This window comes from Pongo abelii, chromosome Y, assembly GCF_028885655.2.
Source record: "Pongo abelii isolate AG06213 chromosome Y, NHGRI_mPonAbe1-v2.0_pri, whole genome shotgun sequence".
Lineage (NCBI taxonomy): Eukaryota > Metazoa > Chordata > Mammalia > Primates > Hominidae > Pongo > Pongo abelii.
Genome location: NC_072009.2, coordinates 39,576,788 through 39,584,027, shown reverse-complemented (window position 1 = coordinate 39,584,027; position 7,240 = coordinate 39,576,788). Strand labels below are relative to the sequence as shown.

The window sequence follows — 7,240 nt, the reverse complement described above, 5'->3', positions numbered from 1 at the left end:
GTGAAACACAATCTCTACAAAAGTTTTTACAAATCAGGAAGATATGGTGGCTCACACCAGTAACCGTAACAATCTATAAGTCCATGGTGGGTGGATCACTTCAGGCTTATAAAGTGAGGCTGGCCTGAACAATATAGCAGGACTCTGTCTATAAAAAATATTAAAATAATTAAAGAAACTGAATAGTTATCTGAGCCTACTGGCCTTTTCCTGGAGAACCTGCTAACTGGGAGGCTGAAGCTGCAAGAGCATGCGTATCACAGGCTGCCACTAAGGAGATCAGACAGATACCTGATTCTTTTACGTAGCTAAGTGGATACAGCCTACTTTACGTTTACCTTTTTCATGTAAAAATGCTTCTTTTCTTGCCTTTTTATGACTATAGGTAGGCTTGTAGTTTGGAGTCAGAAGACAGCTTTAGCTGAGTCATCTCCCCCTGAAAACACAAGGCATACTCCTTCCCTACACAGTCACCCATCTTAGCAACCCAAAATGCTCAGCCAGAATTTGACTTAGATTGTCCTACATTTAATGTGATTTTGTCTTCTGATCCTCCCATTAACGCTCTCTTTTCTCCACACTCATCTACCATCTTTTGCTACTGTCAGTAATCATTCATCCCCTCCCATCACAAAAGAAGCGTATACTCCATTCAGATAGAGCGATATGAAAATTCTCCAGAAAAGTAAAAAATTAAAAATATATATATTTTAATTTTGCACTTTTTTTAATTTTAAAAAAAGGTCAAAATTGAGGAACCACATGCATCTGGTAGGAGACGGGTTTTATCTTCACAAAGAATTTACTGATGTGAACATTTTTGTTACATAATATTAGTAGAAAAAAATCTGAATTAAACAAGAACAAAAAACCGCAAAACCTGGGGTGAAGCCCTGCTGCTTTCCTTGGCCTGGCCCGCTGCCCTGGGCTCAGCGGCCGCCCACACGGCCGCGTTGCTGGGCCAGGCCCGGGGACACTCCGCCTCCACCCCGCAGTCGGGGCTCGCATTGGCCGAATGGAGCCACTACAGCGAGGCGGTGGCCGACCGCTAGGACTACCCCAACTTCTTCAAGATGGTGGAGGGCTTCTTCAATCGCGGCGCCAGCATCGTGGAAGACAAGCTGGAGGAGGACCTGAGGACCTGGGAGAGTGAGGAGCAGAAGGGGAACAGGCTGCGCGGCATCCTGTGGATCATCAAGCCCTGCAACCATGTGCTGAGTCTCTCCTTCCGCATCGGGCACGACGACGGCTCCTGGGAGGTCATCTAAGGCTACACGGCCCAGCACAGCCAGCACCGCAAGCCCTGCAAGGGAAGTGTCCATTACAGCACTGATGTGAGTGTAGATGAAGTAAAAGCTTTGGCTTCTCTGATGACATACAAGTGTGCAGTGGTTGATGTGCTATTTGGGGTTGTTAAGAACAATCCCAAGAACTATACTAGTAATGAATTGGAAAAGATCACAAGGAGCTGGCAAAGAAAGGCTTTATTGGTCGTGGCATTGATGTGCCTGCTCCAGACATGAGCACAGGTGAGCGGGAGATGTCCTGGATCGCTGATGCTTTTGCCAGTACCATAGAGCACTATGACATTAATGCACAAGCCCGTGTTACTGGTAAACCCATCAGCCAAGGGGGAATCCATGGACGCATCTCTGCTACTGGCCATGGTGTCTTCCGTGGGATTGAAAACATCATCAATGAAGCTTCTTACATGAGCATTTTAGGAATGACACCAGGGTTTGGAGATAAAACATTTGTCCTTCAGGGATTTGGTAATGTGGGCCTACACTCTATGAGATATTTACATGGTTTTGGTGCTAAATGTATTGCTGTTGGTGAGTCTCAAGGGAGTATATGGAATCCAGGTGGTATTTACCCAAAGGAAGTGGAAGACTTCAAATTGCAACGTGGGTCCATTCTGGGCTTCCCCAAGGCAAAGCCGTATGAAGGAAGCATCTTGGAGGTCAACTGTGACATACTGATCCCAGCTGCCTGTGAGAATCAGTTGACCAAATCCAATGAATCCAGAGTCAAAGCCAAGATCATTGCTGAAGGTGCCAAGGGGCAAACAACTCCAGAAGCTGACAAGATCTTCCTGGAGAGAAACATAATTGTTATTCCAGATCTCTACTTGAATGCTAGAGGAATGAGAGTATCTTACTTTGAGTGGCTGAAGAATCTAAATCATGTCAGCTGTAGCCGTTTGACCTTCAAGTATGAAAGGGATTCTAACTACCACTTGCTTTTGTCTGTTCAAGAGAGTTTAGAAAGACAATTTGGAAAGCATGGTGGAACTATTCTCATTGTACCCACGGCAGAGTTCCAAGACAGGACGCCGGGTGCATCTGAGAAAGACATCATGCACTCTGGCTTGGCATACACAATGGAGTGTTTTGCCAGGCAAATCATGTGCACAGCCAGGAAGTTTAACCTGGGATTGGACCTGAGAACAGCTGCCTATGTCAATACCATTGAGAAAGTCTTCAAAGTATACAATGAAGCTGGTTTGACCTTCACATAGATGGATCATGGCTGACTTCCTCACTATCTTCTTCACGTGTAACTTCTGCAGACCTATCACAAGTTTACATGCAACCACAGAAATCCCTTTCTCTCCTTACTCATTAATAATGGATACCATTCTCAACAAGTCAGTCCAAATCAGCCCATTAAGGAGAAATAAGTTAAGGTTAGAGGATCATGTACAAGCTGAGTGTGAAAGTAGAAGTCCCCTACACCAGAGAGCCATTTTGGTATTTTGCCTTCAAATAAAAAGCCTCCTCCATCTGGCTGTGCAGCCTTGCTCTGTGGCTTTTCCCAATGCAATCAGTGCTAGTGCTGGGGAAGGGACAGTCAAGAGCAGTCAGTTGCTTACTTATTTTGCTCTGGATGAGTCTGGGATATGCTGTAACTTTAACACATTTAAGAAGTAGGTGTGTGGCCTTTTCAGAAGGTGGCATGGTCCTCAAGTGAGTTCTCAGTATTTTATATCAGCAAAATAACTCAATTTTGCAGGTTGCAAACAAATATAAAAGCTGTTTGTGTTTACAAATTTTATTATTTTAGAATAGAATAAGTACATGCTGCTGTAATAAAATTGTCTTTAATCACTTAACAAGCCTAACCTTGACTCAAACAGTGAATGCCTATAAAAATAATAAATGAAAAAAACTAGTATTTTTATATCATAAATGAGTATTATTTATAGCTTATCATTCATGTATTGTTGTCCAGCAAACATTAAAAGCCCTGTGGATAATTAAGTTTTCTTCATACATGCAAAATGTTGGAGGCTATTTTCGTTAAAACCATCAGAATTTGCTTACTATAATTAAGACACATAGTCCAAAGAATGCAGGAAACTTTTTATCATGTTAACTAATTGTTCTCTTTTGAAGATCTATGGTTGACTAAACTATAATTCAAGTAGAATGTCCCAGAAAAAAACCACTTTGGCTCCCTGTTTGGAGTCTGGCAGGCTCTGAGCATTGCCAATTGCCCCTACTCACCTGACTTTGTATCCTCTCCTTTTAGAGGCTTTCCATTCTGCACCCAGCTTCACTAACAGAGAGCTGAAAACAACCTTGGGTTGAGTGTTTCATTTGGGAGTTATTTTGCCAGGGCCTTTTGAACAGTAGTGTCCCCATGAAGTGCTAGATAATACATGTGTAAGAATCAGCTTTTTTGTTTTTTTTTAACTATAACACCTTTCAGAAATTTCTAACTACTTTGTAACTGCATGGATTAACCTGTTGATAAAAGCAGTTATTTAAAGTCTACGTTTTCCAAAAAAAAAAAAAACCAAAACCTAAAGGATGTTAGACAAAGACAATCTTCTAACAATGACACCTCTTCCCAGTATGAGAGAACTAACTCCTACGATATGAGAAATATCAATATTTTATTTCTTTCTTCCACATGTATTCAACACTTATCAATGTCAAAGAGTTCAAATTTTAATATGTCAAATTTCAACCATGAAGATATAAAAAGTCTTACTGTTAATGCAGCATTGCTATTTTATTCAATAGTAACATTACTTTATAAATTCAAATCCTGCTTAATAATGTTAACAATTATTTGCAGGACACAAAGATTATTCCTTACAAAATCTTTTTTCATAGAGATTATGTTCTTGGAGCCAAATAAAAATTTTACTGCTTAGACAAACATACATGCTTACTTTTCTTACAACACTTTCTTGTTGTTATTATTTTTATTGTTATTATTATTTATTTACATCTCCTACTCTTTGGGATCTCCTTACAAGTAAATCACCTTCTTTTAAAATCTCTTTCATCATTAACATTTGTCAGATATTTACAGACATACCAAATAAAATCATTATTTATTTTTCTGATATGACTGAAAAAGGTTTTGAAGAGATATGCATATAAATAACTTTTTATTCTGAAATGTAATTAGTTAGTTTTATTCACAATTGTTCTCCCCTTGATTTATCAAGGTAAGTTTCACATAATGAAAAATTACATTTAAGTGTACAATTCAATGGAATTTAATATGTTTATGATGTCGTACAATCATCATCTATCTTTAGTTCCTAAACATTTCTATTGCCCAGCAGGAAACTCCATATCTACTAAAGAGTTCTTTTTATTTCCCAGCCTCTGATAACCAGTAACCTACTTTTTTTCTCTATGGCTATGTCTTTTTACCACATTGGTTTTGCACCGCAACAGTTTTCAATCCAACATGCCAAAGTCATAGAGGTTTTAAAATCGTTCACTTTTGTTTTCCTTTTCCTTTCTCTTTTTTTTTTTTTTTTTTTCATTTTGCAATTACCAGGACCTATGCTCCTCTCACCAGTCTAGTAAGAGTGTCTGTGTCAGGGAGAGAATTACATTTATTTCAGGGATTGAGGACATTATTTTGTTATTTATTTAAATGCTGCTACAGGGATGTGATTTTGCAGCCTACAATGTGTAAGTGAGCAGTCTATGTTTTATTTTCACTGGCTACATTTCTCAGACTGGGAAGGAAATACTTTTGGCCAGATTTTTATTGATTGCTAGGAGACTAAAGTCCTCTTGTGATGTCTTTGCTACTCAGCTTGACATATACTAGAGTGATGCTTTAGATTGCCTTACCTGCATAAGCCTTCTGAAGCTGCGTTTGAAGCTTCAGTCTTGAAAACCATACAGGCTGGAAGAGTATCTAAAGAAATATTTATTTGAGATGGCACATGTTTCTTCAGAAACTCAAGTTGTTTCTCCCAGAGATGAATTAACTGATTCAGAAGCCTCCACTAGATCTCCACTGTGTAAACTCACATTCCCCGGGGACTCAGACTTAAGGTCAATGATTGAAGAAAATGCTGTTCAGGTTTTTTCACAAGAATCCTTGTTAAAATGGCCATGTGACACAGTGTGTGTTTCTGAGCCAGATAAAGATAATGATTTTTTTTTCTCTGACCTTCCCCAGGAAATATCAGAAAATATTTGAGAGTGACCAATTCAAGTCTATTCTATAGGATGGGAATGGAACTTGCATAGTGATTAATGAAGAACTCATCAAGAAAGAAATTTTGGATAGAAAGTCTCCTTACAGAATATTTCAAGCTGAGAGTATCAAAAGTTTTGTTTGACATCTCAGCCTTTATGGATTTAGTAAAATTTGACAGAATTTTCAAAGATCTGCCTTTGTAGCCACCTTTCTGGCAGGAGAGAATGAATCCATTGTCTTAAGCAAGATATTTAATATATTTCAGTTACCACTTTACATAGAGTATATATGTAATTTTACTTTGTACATCAGTAAATATGTTAATACATGAAGTAAGACCAGATTTTGAAAATTATATAAAATGCTAAGGTAAAAATTTTTTAATTTTTTTTGAAATTATTGAGTTCAGTTTGAGGATTAACCTTCCAGCATTTTAAGAAATTTTGCTAACAACTTTGAATCTTACCAGTGAAATCAAAATAAATGTACCAAAGCCACTTAATGCAATGTTACTATTAATATATACCATGTTTTCACTTGAGGGCTTAACAACTTTAGTGCTCTTTTCCCAAAAGCACATTCTTGAAAATAGTAAACCATATTCATGAATTTTTTGATGATATTAAGTTTGTGTGATGAAACAGAAATCTGATATTTTAAGTGTTTGTTATTGTCACTTGTCTCAACAAATTGCAACAGATCAGCATGCTATTTTAAATCAGTTGACCTCTATTCATATGCACTCTCATAGCACCTGCATCCAAGCAAGTGGCCACATTGTGAATTTCATTACAACCACAACTTCTCAATACCACAACATAATTCCCTTGCAAAACTGTTTTCTGGGGCTGATAGTGGAACCATCTGCTCTTCCAACAAGATATCCTGTGGTATTAGTCAACGAGGCTCCACATCCTAACCTGCTACCAGTAGGCAAACCATGGTTGCAAATGCCTACGATACCTGATACATCAGCTGTGCCTCATTCCAGGCCAGATCTTCAACCATCACAACTGGACAAATATCACCCTAATTACAAATGATCTTCCATTAAAACAGTATCAGATTATGCATGACAACAGAGACTAACATTTACATAGACCAAAAAAACCCTAAAAATATCTGCAATTATCTTACTGAAAAATAAAACTGCATGACAACTTATATGTTTGCTTTTTCTTTATTTCTCAAAGTATAGTTAAAAGTAAAATGATGTTTTCTTTCAGTGTCAGACTGTTGTACTACTTCCTATAAAAATATATGTGGGCTTTTTGATTATTTGTAAGGAAATTTGATGTGCTCCTTTGTAAGTTAAGTAATTTAGTTCTTTAAAGAAGAAAAAATAATAAAGTCTTTGGGTCCACTTGCTGCTGAAACAACATGGTTCCACTGCCTGGGTAATTTGTAAAAAGGCTTATTTTGCTCATGGTTCTGGAGGTGGGGAAGTCCAAGGGGCTGCACCTCATGAGATCTTCTTTCTATGTTACAACATGGCAGATTGACCTTATACGGTGAAGGGCATGAGATGAACAGAAAATCGGGACCAAACTCATCCTTCATCAAACTCACTCACAAAATAACTAATTTGTTCTCCAGATAGCAAAATCAGATAATAAAATCAGAGTGGCACTTAATTTGCAGCAGCAGGATTGGAATTCTTACTGTTGAGGTTGGTGGTAGCAAACTCATTTATGGTTGGTTTCTGCTTCATGCTTAGATGGTGTGTTGAAATATTTTGTACTTAGAACTTTCTAACATTTCCTGATTAGGGCTGTTT

The 7,240-nt window shown here is 38.0% G+C and overlaps 2 pseudogenes; both read left to right on the top strand.

Annotated features, from left to right (window-relative positions):
• The first annotated feature begins 1,058 nt into the window (after positions 1-1,058).
• Positions 1,059-3,144, top strand: LOC129053451 (glutamate dehydrogenase 1, mitochondrial-like; annotated as a pseudogene).
• Positions 3,145-5,332: 2,188 nt separating this feature from the next.
• LOC129053243 (heat shock transcription factor, Y-linked-like) lies at positions 5,333-6,506 on the top strand (annotated as a pseudogene).
• The last annotated feature ends 734 nt before the right edge of the window (positions 6,507-7,240 follow it).